General features: G+C 44.5%; 1 long non-coding RNA gene across 3 annotated transcripts in view; it reads right to left on the bottom strand.

Moving 5' to 3' along the window:
* Positions 1-10221: 10221 nt before the first annotated feature.
* The window catches only part of LOC307204346, a 10320-nt gene continuing 3329 nt past the window's right edge, over positions 10222-17212 (bottom strand). For 2 of the 3 annotated variants that reach the window (XR_013833619.1, XR_013833620.1), the window contains 3 exons: positions 12257-12388; positions 11741-12011; positions 10222-10501 (listed from right to left, as the gene is read on the bottom strand). This is a non-coding gene — a long non-coding RNA (uncharacterized lncRNA). The remainder of the gene's footprint in view (positions 10502-11740; positions 12012-12256; positions 12389-17212) is intronic. The other variant, XR_013833621.1, reaches the window with a different exon arrangement.

Genomic DNA, 17212 nt, shown 5'->3' with positions numbered 1-17212 from the left:
ATGAACCCACTGGGAACACTTTGCCCTCCAGACCTGGAACCAGCTCATGTTGCATGCATAGATTGTAAGCATTTACAGAACGCAAGTCTTTTATGTTTTTCTGCAGATCCACACCATGCATTTAAAGAATATTTAGTGCACATTTAAAGCACCCCACCCCATGCAAATCTTGGGAACTGTAGTTTGTGAAAGGTGCTGGCAATGGCAGCTCTGTGAGGTGGGGGGGGACTACAGTCCCTGGGATTCTTTGGAAGAAATAACTCCAAATGTTTCAAATGTGGGCTGAATCTGCTTTGAAAATCCAGTGTAGATCTGTCTTTTGTCTTACGTGTTGTGGGGGGAGGCATTGTTCTCTTGCCAGTTCATAAACCTCTGCTGAGGAGCATGCCACCCTTTTTGACATCATTCCCAAGCGTTTTGTTGTGATATGCCAGAGAGGAACATTTGAGGTGGGGATGAAGTTTTAAAATCCTGGTTACACCTTTTCTCCGGGCGGTTTGCCTTGCTGTCATTTTACAACATCACAGGGAGTCCCAGACAGCTTGTCTCCACCGTCTTTGGCTGGTTTGGGGCCGAGCAGCTAAATGCTGTACCATTAATAACAATCAATAGACGTTTTCTCCCTCCGAGTGACAGGTGTCCCTGCTCACAGCTGCATTTTGGCTGCCTTGTAGTTTGCTTAAGAATCCACCGGCATGTTTGGAGAGAAAGCAAATGGAATGATAATAACCTCTGATTTCCATTACTGGAGGATCAGAGAACTGGGGGTGGGAGCGGTGTTTTGAGCATGTTATATAAGGAGCCAGAGTGGAGTAGTGGTTAAAATGTCAGACTAGGGCCTGGGAGACTAGGGTTCAAATCACCACTCGACCACAAAGCTCACTTTGTGTGACCTTGGGCCGGTTACTGCCTCTCTCAGCCTAACCTACCTCACAGGGCTGTTGTGGGAATTAAATCATAGAATCGTATCCCAGCTAAAGCATCCATGACATATGACCATCCAACCTCTGCTTTAAAACCAATTATTATTATTATTATTATTATTATTATTATTATTATTATTAAACCCCTACATCTGGCTGGGTTTCCCCAGCCTCAGCCACTCTGGGCAGCTCCCAACATAATAATAATAATAATAATAATAATAATAATAAGACTTGACATCTTTCCGCAGGGCCTGCAAGACAGAGCTGTTCCGCCAAGACACAGTCTGACCCCCTCTCTCCTTCTGTAATCCTCATAAAACTCTAACCCGATGGTTGCCATTAATTTGAGTCTGAACTGATTCTAGAATGTATTTTAATTAATTGATTGTGCAATTTTATGTACTGTGGTATTTTTACCTGTTGTTAGCTCTGAGCGTGGCTTTGGCAGGGGAAGGCAGGATACAAATAAAATATTATTATTATTATTATTAGTAGTAGTAGTAGTAGTAGTAGTAGAAGAAGAAGATAAAATATCAAACATTAAAAACTTCCCTAAACAGGGCTGCCTTCAGATGTCTTCTAAAGTCAGGTAGTGGTTTATTTCCTTGATATTTGATGGGAGGGCGTTCCACAGGGCGGGCGCCACTACTGAGAAGGCCCTCTGCCTGGTTCCCTATAGCTTCAATTTTCACAGTGAGGGAACCGCTAGAAGGCCCTTTGAGCTGGACCTCAGTGTCTGGGTAGAATGATGGGGATGGAGATGCTCCTTCAGGTATACTGGGCTTCCAAGGAAGGAGAGTCCACAGTCTCCCAAGGGAGACTGTCCCACTTTCTAACACCTGTTACTGCCAGAAGGTTTTTCCATACGTTTAGTCGGAATCTCCTTTCTTGTCACTTGAAGTCAACGGTTCGAGTCCTACCCTCTGAAGCAGGGAAAAACAAGCTCATTCCCCACCTGCTTTACCTGGTGGGATGATCCATCATCCCAGGATGGAGAACAAGAAGTCAAGGGGCTTCAGTGTTTGTTGTGTGAGAGAGTGTTTTATCTGATGCTAGCTAAGGCCAGAAGCTGGAGACTCTGAGGCTTGCCTTGCTCTGTGCTGGATCCAAGAGCTGTGGCTTGGAGCTTCCCTGGAAACCTAATGAGGAAGAAAGATCTGTTGGTGTGTTGATGCTGAGAGTCTCTCCGTCCTGTGCTCAGGTTGTATATATTAGTTCAGTCAGTGGAGCTTGAGACTCTTAATCTCAGGACCGTGAGTTTGAGCCCCATGTTGGGCAAAAGGATTTCAGCATTGCAAGGGCTTGGACCAGATGACCTCGTGGTCCCTTCTGCCTCTACATTTCTATGATTCTATATGTGAATGTATGAGGGACGTGGGTGGCACTGTGGGTTAAACCACAGAGCCTAGGACTTGCTGATCAGAAGGTCAGTGGTTCGAATCCCCGCAACGGGGAGAGCTCCCATTGCTCGGTCCCTGCCCCTGCTCCTGCCAACCTAGCAGTTTGAAAGCACGTCAAAGTGCAAGTAGATAAATAGGTACCGCTCCGGCGGGAAGATAAACGGCGTTTCCGTGCACTACTCTGATTCACCAGAAGTGGCTTAGTCATGCTGGCCACATGACCTGGAAGCTGTACACCGGCTCCCTCGGCCAATAAAGTGAGATGAGCGCCGCAACTCCAGAGTCGGCCACGACTGGACCTAATGGTCAGGGGTCCCTTTACCTTTACCTTTATATGTGTAAATAAAACCATATACCCTAAAGACATCACTATCTCCACTGGCTTTCATTCCAGGAAAGAGAAGAAAACCCCAGAGTCTCTTGCTGCTCAGAGATTGGAGAGCCTGCAACAATATTTCTATTTAAATTACAGCAATGATTTCTAAATTTACATCTATACATTTAAACTAACATGTGCAAATAATTGGTTTTTTGTTTTGTTTTTACTATATGGAAGCCACCGTTCTACTTCCACAGGAGCTCAGAAATTCAGCTTATGTGAGAATCTAATAACTTTAACAGGAGAGCCAAGCCTTTTAGCCCTATGGCTGCTGAGATCTCAGAGAGGGTACTGATAAGGCTGATGGGACTCATCACCTAAAACATCTGGAGAACATTGGGTTGGCCATAACTGGTTTGCTCATGGCCTTTGAAGAGATGAAAGAAGCTCCGTAGAAGTTGGCCAACTCTGATCAATACTTGCATTGCAACTTCACCTTTCCACTCAGACCTCAGCATGTCGAAAGAATTCAGCCCAGCCAGGACAGTGTGGCAGAATCCTATGATGCAGTGTGGGGTGAAGCTGTAAATTGTGAGAATAGAACAGCGAAATCCCGGAATGAGAGATTTATGAGCAGGGCGCAGTTGCCGTTCTTTATTCAGAACTCGAAATTCATCATTGCTGGATGAATAAGCAACAGGGTGCCATCCTCTGATCAGTTCTTATCCAGCTCCTTGCCTTCAATTTAGTTAGATGGTCATGTTCCTTCACAATTTGGGATTGGTGTAAACCACCCATGAAAAATCTGTGGCCCTCATGGGTCTCCCAAGTGGCCCCTCAAATGTCCCCCATGGCTGATGGTGCTCTTCCTTATGAGGAGCAGTTGAATAAGTTGGGCATGTTTAGCCTAGAGAAGACTAAAAGGTGACATGATAGCCATCTTGAAATGTTTGAAGGGCTACTACATGGAAGGTGGAACAAGCTTGTTTTCTGGTTCTCTAGAAGGAAGGACCTGAACAGATGGATTCAAATCACAAGAAAGGAGATCTGGAAGAACTTTCTGATGGTAGAAGCTGCTCGACAGTGGAATGGACTACCTTGGAAGATGGTGGACTCTCCTTCCCTAGAGGTTTTTCAACAGAGGTTGGAAGGCCGTCCTTCAGAGATTCTTTAGCTGTGATTCCTGGATGGCACAGACCTAGACTAGATGGCCATTTGGTCCCTTCCAACTACAATTCTATGATTCTATGGATTTAGCCCCCTTCATTCCCTGCACAGAGCTATAATTGCTCTCACAGAGCCACAATTCTCAGACTTCCCTGTGAAGAGGGACTGACCACGTAGGGAACTGCAGCTCTGCAAGGGGAATGAGGATCTCCTAGCAATAATATAATAATAACAATAATAATTTATTATTTATACCCTGCCCATCTGGCTGGGTTTCCCCAGCCACTCTGGGCGGCTCCCAACAGAATATTAAAAACATAATAAAACATCAAACATTAAAAACTTCCCTAAACAGGGCTCCCTTCAGATGTCTTCTAAAAGTCAGATTGTTGTTTATTTCCTTGGCATCTGATGGGGGGCATTCCACAGGGTGGGTGCCACCACTGAGAAGGCCCTCTGCCTGGTTCCTTGCAACCTCACTTCTCGCAGTGAGGAAAGTGCCAGAAGGCCCTTGGAGCTGGACCTCAGTGTCTGGGCAGAATGATGGGGGTGGAGACGCTCCTTCAGGTACACTGTGCCGAGGCCATTTAGGGCTTTAAAGATCGGCACCAACACTTCGAATTGTGCTTGGAAACGTACTGGGAGCCAATGAAGGTCTTTCACGACCGGTGTTATGTGGTCTCGACAGCTGCTCCCAGTCACCAGTCTAGCTGCTGCATTCTGGATTAATTGTAGTTTCTGGGTCACCTTCAAAGGTAGCCCCACGTAGAGCGTATTGCTGTAATCGCAGCACCCTTAACAAACTACCAGGGTGCTTTGGGGGACACCATGACTGTTAAAGTGGCATAACAGCATTTTAAAGGTATGGTGCGGATGTGACTTCAGGTAAGTTTTATAGCATGGGTGTCATGGGTGGCTCCTTCTAATCCTGTGAAACGTATTCTGGGAACTGTCTGTTTAACGCTCCTAGCCTTGCCTCCAAGCATTATAATTCCCAGGAGTCCCTGGGAAGGAGTGATTATCAAATCAGTTTTACATATGTAGCATGGCTGTGGTCAAAAGGATAAATTCAAGAAGCCCAATGCAAGTTCTCGCACCGCCCAGTTCTGATCTATCTGTGGGTCAATTTTAAGTGCTGACCAAGCTGCTAACTGGGGCTAGGGAACCACCCACCCCCCACTCCTCTAGGTAGTGCCCCATATAAAAAAAAAATTAAAAGAAAGAATGAAAAGAAGGGGGGAGAAAAGAGCAGAGCAGCACAAAAAGAAGCAGGAAGGCAAGGCTTTATGACAAGTGTTTTATAGAGCACCTATAAAAAGAAAATGCGTTTCACATATTTCATTAGAAAAAATTATGTGTGAATTTTATATGAACGCTTTCCTTGTTAAACATTTGTGTGATCCCTGAGTTCGACTATATAAAACAGGGTGCAGGGCAACTATGAACAAGTTTATTTAACCCTCTTGAGCTTCTATTGACATCAGCAGGCAAGCCATACCTGGTTTCCCTCAGTTGCCAGCGCACCGTAGCTTTAAGGCACACACACACCCCAAGAAGCCTGGGAACTGTGGCCTTCCCCTCACAGAACTACAATTCCCAGCACCCCCCCCCCTTAACAAACTAGAGCTCCTGGGATTCTTGTGGGGGGAGTGCTTTGAATGTGCTGTGTATGTCAGCAGGACCCTGGTGGCAGTTAGTGCCTTGACGGGACATTGTGGAGAGGATGGTCGAACCAGGACGAGGAGCTAGAGGAGTTCCCACTTGACAACCCTAGGGAGGGTTAGGGTTAGGGTTAGGAACGAGTCTGCCCCTGCGGCTTGATGGATGTAGAAACTGTCTCTCATGCCTTGTTACGGCTGCCACTTCTACGGGGATATACGCTCGGTATTTATTACTCCTGCTATGCAAAAATCTCCAAATGAATCCAAACTTCAATGTCTAAAATCCCTGGTAGAGGATAAGGATCCTGAGATCATATTAAGAGTAGCCAAATTCTGTGCGATTGCCATAAAACTTAGGGAACAAGCTGTGCTATCATAATGATTAAGGTCTTAAATGATAATTTTAGGTTATATGTTAGTGACTAAGTTTTAATTTATATATTTTTTAACTGTTGCTATATCTGTATTGTCCCTGTTATACCTAACTGCAAATCCAAATGTATCCCTATCGTGTTTTATGACTTCCTTGATCTTGTATGTGGGTTGGAACTGGTCTGTGACTGAAATAATAAAATTCAACCCTAGGGAGGGGCCTGGAGGATTGGGACGGCCTGGATCAGGGCCTCGAGAACCAGAGGAGTCACCCTGGGAGGAGCCAGGGAAGGTCCCAGCTGCATAGCTCCACCATACTCTACTCTGTCCCATCTTGCATCATCTAGGAGCTCTGTGCCCACTGCACCCCTGGCTCCCATGCCACCCGGTTGCAGCATCCACTCCGGCGCTGCCACCGCCCACTCCAGCCCATCCTCACAGGAGGAAATTGCCACTCGGTCTGGTTTTGAGCCACCTCTGTCACCTAGGTCACAGAGCTCCCAGTGCAGACGCCAACAGACAGCTCAGGTCCAGCCCTCCAGAAGGAGTTCCTGTTTGCTTGCCCAGTCCAAAGGGCAGGCCCACTTGTCATGCTGGAGTTGTGCAGTCCCCATTCCCACAAAACAGACTCCAAGGGGGCATGTAGCTTGTTGGATCAACATCTTACCTTGCCTAGCCACACACAGCCCCTCTTGTGCATTTGAACCCAGCTGTGCACCATACTGGGACACGGGTGGAGCTGTGGGTTAAACCACAGAGCCTAGGACTTGCCGATAAGAAGGTTGGCGGTTCGAATCCCCGCGACGGGGTGAGCTCCCATTGCTCAGTCCCTGCTCCTGCCAACCTAGCAGTTCAAAACCACTCCAGTGGGAAGGTAAACGGTGTTTCCATGCGCTGCTCTGGTTTGCCAGAAGCGGCTTAGTCATGCTGGCCACACGACCCAGAAGCTGTATGCTGGCTCCCTTGGCCAATAAAGCGAATGAGTGCCGCAACCCCAGAGTCGGCCACGACTGGACCTAATGGTCAGGGGTCCCTTTACCTTTACCTTGTGCACCGTACTGATTTGACGATTAAAGCTCTTGATTGGATTTATTGCATTCGCATCCCACCTTTCCTGCAAGAAGCTCAAGGTGGAGTATGTAGTTCGCCCCCCCCCCGTGTGTTTTATCCTCACACAACCATCATGTGAGACAGGCTAGGCAGAGAGGCTGGCAATGGTCCCCAATGTCACAACTAGTGAGCTTCATGGCCAAGTGGGGATTCAAACCCTGTTCTCCCAGGTCCTATTCCAGCGCTATAACCAACCACTGCACCAAACTGGTATTCCAAGTCTGAGTTCTTCATCCTCCAGTGAGAGCCAGGGCAGTGTGCCTTTTGCTGCGGGCTCACTGGCCACGTTTGCACATTGCAGTAAGCCGTAAATCGAGCACGGGGAGCCTCTGGCTAGGGATGGGGAGGGATTTATTTCAGTTCTCATTTAATTGTGAACCCTCCCAATTTGTACTTTCCGAAACAATGCAAGAACTGAAACCCAGCCAGCCTGCAAAATCTGTGCTTTTCTGAATTTTGCAATGCAATTCTCCAGCATGTACAAAAGTGCATATACTGTACTAAATGCATATATTAGTGAAAATAAAATATATGAGGGGAATAGTGCTTTCCAAATTTGTGAATATTGGGGGAACTTGCATGGAAACGTTCATTTCCAGGATAAATTTATACTACAATTCTTGTGAATTGTCAGGAGAATTTCTTCTTTAAAAATTGCACAGATGTGGAAACGCTGGAAACTGAACATAAAATTGGGGAAATGAGATTCATCCATTGCTGTCTCAAGCCCAGGAGACAATGTGGCCCTTCGAGACTCTCTACTTGGCCCTTCAGACTCTTCCCAGGCCACAGGCCTCACCAACCCTACTTTGCACCCTCCTGGAGTGTTTTTGCTGGGCTGGAATAGGTGCCCGATAATGCTCCTTGTTTGCTTGGATAGAGGCTAGAGAGGGGTGTGAGAGGGTGAAAAAACTAGCCTGCTATGCAAATATAAAATTTACATTTGTTGCTCCGCCCACTTTCACCTCTGGCCCCGCCCACCATTGGGAAGTGGCCCCCTGGAAGGCTGCTCAGAATGAGGCCCTCAGGCTGAAGAAACTTCCTCACCCCTGAGTTAGGGAACAGCAAGATACTAACCTACCTTTACAAATTGTAGAACAGATCTAGCGTGGAACCAACTATCACCTTTCAAGGTTTTATTTCTCTCCTGCATATTCCTCTATATGTCAGGGCTTTTCAACTTTTTAAACAAAATGTTTTATTCTATTTTATTGAAGGTACAAACCAGCTTTCATCTGAGGATCACAGAGTGGCCTGGGGGGGAAGAGGAATGTTTTTGCCTGGAGCCTAAATATATGTTAATGGAGGCTGCCAGGCGAACCTCCCTGGGGAGAGCATTCCACAAATGGGGAGCCACTACAGAAAAGACCCTGTTCTTGTGTTGCCACCCTCCAGACCTCTCATGGAAAGGGCTTGTGAAGAAGGGTCTCAAATGATGGCTGCAGGGTCTAGGATGCTTCCTGTGGACAGCAGTGGCCTTTGAGCTACTGCGGTCTGGAGCCATTTAAGGATTTATAGGTCCAAACCAGCACTTTGAATTGAGCCCAGAAACTAATTGGCAGCCAGTGCAGTCGGGCCAGGATTGAATGAATGAATGAATGAATGAATTTATTAATACGGTCACAGACCAGCGTCAACATACACAATATCACAGATCATAAAAAAAATCAAAAATACAAGGGACAATATGAATATAACAAGGATTTAAATATAAAAATTAAAAATTAATTATCGTGCCCCCTGTAATTAACATTTGGGGGTTTGGTCATTATGGGGTACCACTTGCTTCCTGCGATTGATTGCAGACGCACAAAATTTAGCTACATTTAATGTAGTCTTGGGATTCTTGTCCTCTAGCAGTAGTTTTAAACTATGGTATTCCATTTCTTTCCTAGACTTTTGCAGAACAGGTGTCGGGCCAGGATTGGCGTAATATGCTCAAACCATCTTGCCCCCGTGAGCAACCCGGCTGGAGAATTCTGCACAGCTGAAGTTTCCAAACCGTCTTGAGAGGCAGCCCCATATAAAATGCATTGCAGTAATCCAGCCTGGAGGTTACAAGAGCACAGATGACAGAAGTTGGGCTATCCCTGTCCAGATAGGGGCATAGCTGGGCCACCAGCTGAAGCTGATGGAAGGTACCCTGTGGCATGGAAGCAAACCTTAGATTCAAGAGATTTAGTATCAGTCACTTCAGTTCGGCTTATTTGCTTAAAAGCCATTGTAGTCACAAAGTAATACAATGGGCTGACCATTGTGAAATGTTTGTACTTCTGAGTAATTATGCGAAGGATCGGTCTGTTCGTTCCTGTCGCTCCCTTTCTCCCCTGTCAGTCCTTGATGACTTAAGGCTGCTGCAGCCTTTAGGCTGCTGCAGACAGCAAAACTAAGCCGTTCGTTTCCCATCCAAGGGAACAAAAGCCACAGAGGTGAAAGAGGAAGTGTTGGGGAAAAGCTGTTCCATACATGCTGCCGCCATGTATGATATGCTTTATTTTTTATTATTATTTTGCTTAGCTATTTTACTTAGCAGTCAAAATTCAAATACTGCTTTTACCCCCTTGGATCTCCACCCCTGACCCAAGTCCAGTTTCAGGATAAAGAACCAAGATGAGAAGATTGGAAAACATTTATTGTATATATGTTGGGGGGGGGGGATCGTGTACACTTGAAAACGCTGGCAGCATTAAGATAAATTCAACAGTGTGAATAAGTTTTGATGGATGTAATGATGGAATACTGAATGGTTTGGTTTTTGTAAAATATGTAGGGATTTATGAGATGCAAAATGAGCCATGGAAAGAGAAGAAGGGAAGTCACTGATATTTTAAGGATGTTTACATGCATATTCTAAATTATATCTGTCTGTCTGTCTGTCTGTCTGTCTGTCTGTCTGTCTGTCTCTGAAGAACCTGAAGATAACTGCCCATGAGACTGCCTTACTTTACAAACTTCTTGTTGCAGGGCTGCATAGGAACAGGGCCGGCCCGCCCATGAGGCAAGGTGAGGCGGTCACCTCAGGTGGCATATATGGGCCTCAGGAGTGCGCCACCCACTGCCGCCACACCGCTGCCACCATCTCTGCTATGGGCTTGTCCTGCCACTGCTGCGGGCAGTTCCTCCTGCCTCTCTGCTATGGGCACGCTCACAGAAAAGAAGATGCTCTACCCCTGAGTTCCCTTAGGACAATAGAGGACAATCCTCTGTTAGAAGGGCTGTCCAGTCCAAAGGCAGTTTAAAGATGAAGATGAAAACTCTTAAGAACTGTTGAGTTGAGAAGGACCTGAAGTCCAAACCCATGCAGTGCAGGAGTCACAGCTAAGGAAGACTGAAGGAGTTAGCAACTGGACAGCCAACTGAGCAGGCAACAGAGCTCACATGGTTATGATCATTCCTGCAATGGTGAAATGGATTGTGTTCATATTTTAATTGCGAATTTCCACCTATATGTATAAATTGAAACATGCAGATTTTCTGTGACTTCTTTGCTCCTCATTTTTAAGTGCTAATTCTATCAGCACAAACCATTTCTTAGCAGTGAAAAGCCTGAGAGACTTGAAAGAGGAAAAATAAATAAGTTAGGGTATGCAAACAAGAAGAAACAACAACAACAAAAAAAGGACTACAGAAGAACATATTTTCCCTAGAAAATATATTGTCTGTTTGCTTCTATCTCTCAGCATGCAATGAAATGTATTCCTTCTGACAACACATATCTTTATGACCTTAGCAGATGGTTTTCGACCTTAAGGCCAGGCTCAAGCAAAAAACAAGATGAAGTATTGCTTGGTAATTAATGATCTTCAGTCAATAAACAATATTTGTTGATATATTAACTTTGGACAGCTAAGTAAGGGGGAGAGAGGCCATAGAAGATGGGGAAGTAATTATAAAATAAATTCCTCATTAAGACATTTGTGGGGAAAGGTTTTGTTTTTAAACTATTAAAAGATGCCCCAGCGTCGTGTTTCTGTGTAGAACCCTGGAGAGAAGAGAAGCTGTTGGAATAAAATTGCTGCTTAAGACCGTCTAGCAAATTAGCATTGCTTAGTACATAATATGGTTTTGCTATTAATTAATAAGCCCAACGGAGCCTCGCTATCTGAGGTCATATTATCAGTAACTAATAGCAATGAAGGCTGGAAGCTGTACAGTGCAATCGTATACAGTGGTACCTTGGGTTACAAACGTTTTGGGTTACAAACTCCGCTAACCTGGAAGTAGTTGCTCCAGGTTGCGAACTTTGCCCCAGGATGAGAATGGAAATTGTGCACTGGCAGCACACCGGCAGTAGGAAGCCACATTAACGAAAGTGCACCTCAGGTTAAGAACGGTTTTGGGTTAAGAACGGACCTCCGGAACGAATTAAGTTCGTAACCTAAGGTACCACTGTACAGTGGTACCTCGGTTTAAGAACAGCCCTGTTTATGAACTATTCGGTTTACAAACTCCACAAAACCGGAAGTAGTGTCCCGGTTTGCGAACTTTACCTTGGTCTAAGAACAGAAGCCAGTTGGTGGAAGGGCACCGGCGGCAGGAGGCCTCATTAGGGAAAGTGCACCTCCGTTTAAGAACAGTTTCAATTGAAGAACGGACTTCCGGAACGGATTAAGTTCATAAACCGATGTACCACTGTATATGTTTGCTCAGAGGTAAGGTGCACTGGAAGTGTATAGGATTGCAACCTTAATTGATTATATAAATCATTTTTTTTAAAGTATTAATGAACTAAAAGGGTTTCTCTCTTCAGGCTAGCTGAAGAGAGCACATGTGGCATTCCACTACCCCTCAGTGTTGACCGCCTGAGCCAGTCTCCTCACTCTGCCTAACGATAGGGCCAGACTCGGGTGTCTGCAATTTGGAGGTGCAAAACAGGGGCTCCATTTTCCTATCTCGGCTAATAGCCATCAAGAGAGCTATCCTCCAGGAATGCAACATTGCTCATCTTCTCCTCAGAATATATGATCCATCTTCCGTTTGAGATTAAATTGCCGAGTGCTCACCACAATGAGGCCCTTCCGTTTCCTTCCCACGCTGAAGGTAGCACTTGAGGCTGCTGTAACAGAGGCACATAAAAACCCCTTCTTTTATTCTGAACAGGCAACGACTTGACAAAGACATAGCTCTTTTGAACAAGATTACAATAAAGTTTTTAAAAATACAATAAAATGTAATTTATATCCTCGGCCCATTTGTTAGGCCATATGACAATCATTCCTTTCTCTTGACAGATCTAAACCTCTGCTTAACACATTGCAATCGTAAATATTACCAGCTACAACATAGCAATTTAATACTTACCAAATGTATTTCTAAAATATTACTGCAGATTTAAAACCTTGAATTTTAACCAGATGTGTTTCCAGCAAGTTGGCTCAGGCTAGACAGACATCTTCTTCTGGTTTTTTTTATTTTTTCCTCCTTGTTCTCTCGCTGTTAAAATTGGAACATTGCCACACAATGTATTAGGCTTAAGACTGCGTGATCCCATTCTTAACAACCCGGATCCAACAGGCCTAACAGGGCAGGGGGGATGTTGGGAGAGGAAATCTACATCAAGGGTGCTCCAGTGATTTGCAGGCTCTCCAGGGGTACCTACCCTATGTCTAGATTGGTGGTATGTACCAAACTTATACAGTCATACCTTGGTTTTCGAACAGCTTAGTTCTCAAACGTTTTGCCTCCCAAACACCACAAACCTGGAAGTGGTTTGCAAACTATTTTTGGAAGCCAAATGTCCGACGGGGCTTCCATGGCTACCGTGCTTTGGTTTCCGAACGTTTTGGAAGTTGAATGGACTTCCAGAATGGATTCTGTTTGACTTCTAAGGTACGACCTATCTTGTATCGGAGAAGGCCTGTCAATCTGTGAACTGCAAAGCCTTCCCCGATATTTCCATTGATATCTCTGGCTCACTAAAGAAGAATCCCTAAACACTTTCATGTACTTTGGATAAGGGTATGATTTATTGGAAGTTTAATCTTTGCATCCTAGGATAGAGGCTCCACTTATGCAGTGCCCCCCCCCCCCAGAGCCAAATACCCCTTACTATTTCTGCAGCAGGGACCCAACCTCTGGCACCCTTGAGCTGTGAGATCAGCTACATCCCCTTGATCATTTTGGTTGATTGCAAAATATTGGAAGACACAAGATTTACCCACTATGGAAAGAATGGCAGATGAAGATGATCGACAATATGGGACTGGCAGAAATGACCGGCAGAATCCGAAACCAGGGAAAAGAGTCGGCGGAAGAAGATTGGAAGAAATTTAAAGACTATTTACAGAAATACTGTAAAATTAATGAATGTTAGAATGATGTTGGATAGAAATTAAGTGGTTTCCAGCTGTAATGCTTAAGAGATATGAAAAAAAACGGGCTTAGAAATAAGTAATAACTAATGGTGAGGATTTGCTGAACTAACACTCTGAATTGGAATACAAGAAAGGAAGGTATGAGGAGGTCTGGAAAATATGTTAAAAGAAAATAAGTAATGAAAACGTTATTTGTTTTTTAATTATTTTTGTATTTTTGTATTTGGTTGTTTTTTTTCCCTGTTTTGTTTGGGTTTTTTTTGAAATAATAAATAAATATTCTTTTAAAAAAAAGATCATTTTGGTTGCCCATTCCTGGGCCTTTCCCAATGACCTCCTTTTGGAAACACAGAAACACAGAATTGTAAAGTTGGAAGAGATCTCGAAGGGTCATCAAGTCCAACCACTGGAATGCAGGAATCTCAACGAAAGCATCCATGACAGATGGCCATCCAGCCTCTGCTTAAAAACCTCCAAGGAGGGAGAGTCCACCACCTCCCGAGGGAGTCTGTTCCACTGTTGAACAGCTCCTACTGTCAGAAAGTTCTTCCTGATGTTTAGTCGGAATCGCCTTCCTTGTAATTTGAATCCATTTTGTCTTACCCTTCAGAGCAGGAGAAAACAAGCTTGCTCCTTATTCCATGTGGCAGCCCTTTAGGTATTTGAAAATAGCTATCCTATCTCCTCTCAGTCTCCTCTTTTCCAGGCTAAACATACCCAGCTCCCTCAACCGTTCCTCATAAGGCTTGGTTTCCGGACCCTTGAACATCTCGGAGCTCTTTGCAATCCTCTTTTTATTTAAGTGCCCTGAACAATTTAGTATCATCAACAAACTTATCACTGCACTTGCACAGCCTACACAGCCAACATATACTATACACACACACACACATATGGCTGTGGTCCAGGGGTGGCTTACCTGTTTCCCTCCAGATGTTCTTAGAATTTAATTCCATCATCTCAGACCATTGGCCATGCCGGCTGTGAGTGATGGGAGTTGTAGTCTAACCGCATGGGGAAGGCCACAGGTTCCTCATCCCTGCTCTAGTTTACTTAGCAGATTTAGCGTGAAGGAAGCCGGCGATGGAGGCTGAACACAATGCCTTAGTAATGGAGTTTGATATACAGCTGCAGAAACCTTTGCCATGATTTTAAACGCACTGATTCGGCGGAAAGGTTGGTATTGATTTCACTAGCAATGTGTATGAATAATCTCTTTTTGAAAGTTGCCTAAATAAAAAGCAGAGGGCTTGAATTTGCTGGAGTGCCTATTTATACATTTTCTTTGAGGCATGGCTTAGAGCAAAGACCGGATGGGGTGGGAATGGGGGGTGGTTCATACATTAAATATATATAAATATATATGAGGCTACTGCTCAATCCTCACTTCCCTGGAGTTTCCGTTACACAAATAAGTACATAAATTCTTCAGCACACAACACACTTCAAAATATAATCCTACAGAGTTTGTCCTGTGGAAGTCAGTGAACCATATTTATTTCTCTTATAGCCCACCCAGTCCCAGGACCTCACAACAGATACAGTGGTACCTCAGGTTAAGTACTTAATTCGTTCCAGAGGTCCGTACTTAACCTGAAACTGTTCTTAACCTGAAGCACCACTTTAGCTAATGGGGCTTCCTGCTGCTACCGCGCCACTGGAGCATGATTCTGTTCTTATCCTGAAGCAAAGTTCTTAACCTGAAGCACTATTTCTGGGTTAGCGGAGTCTGTAACCTGAAGCGTATGTAATCTGAAGCATATGTAACCTGAGGTACCACTGTATTTATTTTATTTACAGAGTGTCATCTGTTTACATCCAGATGTTGCTGGATTGCATCTCTCATTGTCCCCAATTATTGACCATGCTGACTGGGGTTGATGGAGGAAGTTGGAGTCCAAAACATCTGCAGAGCCACATCATCCCCAGTATAAATCAGGGAGGATGCTTGAATGCATGTGTTAAATATGCACATGTGTGGGTGGGTGTTAAGTGGTGTTGGGATGCTTGGGTGCCTTATTGCGTGTTAAGATTGTGTGATTGTCTGCAATCTGGTTCTGGCCACTTTGGGGTGGGGTTTAGATGCTCTATCCACTACACCACACAACCCACACTTACAAAACATACACATTTTTCAGAACTGCAAATCATCAAAATCCTGTAACTTTCTTGTTCTTAGGGAAGAGGAGGGCAACCAAGGTGATCAAGAGCCTGGAAACCAAGCATTAGGAACGGCTGAGGAAGTTGGGCATGTTTCGCCTGGAAAAGAGGAGACTGAGAGGAGATACGATAGCCACCTTCAAATATCTCAAGGATGCAAAATGGAAGATGGAGCAAGTTTGTTTTCTCCTGCTCCAGAGGGTAGGACCTGAACCAATGGCTTCAAGTTACACGAAAGGAGAGTCCAACTAAACATCAAGAAGAACTTTCTGGTGGAGCTGTTCAACAGTGGACCAGACTCCCACAAAAGCTGGTGGACTCTCCTTCCATGGAGGTTTTTAAGCAGAGGTTGGATGGCCATCTGCCATGGATGCCTTAGTTAAGATTCCTGCATTCCAGGGGGTTGGACTGGATGACACTCAGGATCCCTTCTAAATCACAGTGCAGGCCCACAAACACTCAGTATATGTACAAAAGACTTCTGAGATCTGTACATATTACCTAATTATCATTGTCCTAGACTTCCAGAAAAAAATTACTTTCCTGGTTCTGGGAAATTGATCATGGAGTTCTTGTGGGGCTTTTAAAACTAACTTGTCAGATAGAACACTGCTGTGTGCTGCCTTCCTGTGTGCTGATATTTTATGTTGTTCAAGGATTTTGTTCAAAATTGTCAAGAATATATTATTACATTGTTGTTGTTTTAAAAAAGCACCCTGTTAAATGCAAAGTAATACAATAATGGCTTTAAAATGTTAATTCATTTTCAACCTGATTCTGCGCACTGTGACCCACAAGCAAGCCCCGATAAATTCACATGGTATATTACTCCCAGGAAAATGTGCATAGGATCGTGTTGTTTAGCATAAAACGCTGCGCTTTAACTTGTTCTCCCTGCTCCTAACCTGTCACCCTACTCTGTGAGTTAAAAGTCTCTTGTACTTTTAAGTGTTTCTTGATCTAGACTGAAGGTCTATCAGTTAGAAAAGAATCCTCGCCCAAATCTCAGACCCAGTTGCCTCTTTATAAATGCAGAGATGATAGTGGGGTGTTGTTGTTGTTGTTTTCCCCCAGGTTGCAATCAGATAACAACATCCTACTTCTGTCTTTAACTGATTTCTCTTCATTCCTTAGGTTTCATGACTTTCAGGTCGGAATCACATTGAGAGATCTCACTGCTTGCAATTAGATCATTCCCAGAATTTAGGAATATTTGATAGATGATCATCCTGTCTCATCTTAAAAGCCTCCAGGAAAACAGATCCTGCGGTTTTTCCTGGATATGTTCCATTGCTCAACATCCTTATACAGCCCCAAAGCATTTCCCAGTATTGGTCATGGATCTATGCTGTTGCTTCATAAGGCAGAAGAATCCTGTGGCATAGCCCTCCTTTAGCACTCCTGAAATCTGCTGAACACTTGCATTGTAGGAGGCTCCCCATGTCAAAAAGGGAGGCCAGTATGAGCTTAGCTTTAGGGCAGGGGCAGGCAACCTAAGGCCCGGATGTGCCCCATTCACCTTCTCAATCTGGCCTGTAGAATGTGTCCTATTATTTAAAATGCATCTCTGGGTTATTTGTGGGGCCTGCTTGGTGCTTTTACATGAGTAGAATATGTGCTTTTATTAAAATGCATTATTTGTGGGGCATAGGAATTCTTTCATTTATTTTCCAAAATATAGTCCGGTCCACCACGTGGTCTGAGGGACGGTGGACCGGCCCATGGCTGAAAAAGGTTGCTGACCCCTGCTTTAGGGGCATAGGGACACAGGAAACTGCCTTAT

Source organism: Podarcis cretensis (assembly GCF_951804945.1).
Source record: "Podarcis cretensis genome assembly, chromosome: 15".
Lineage (NCBI taxonomy): Eukaryota > Metazoa > Chordata > Lepidosauria > Squamata > Lacertidae > Podarcis > Podarcis cretensis.
This window is presented reverse-complemented; position numbering and strand designations above follow the sequence as displayed.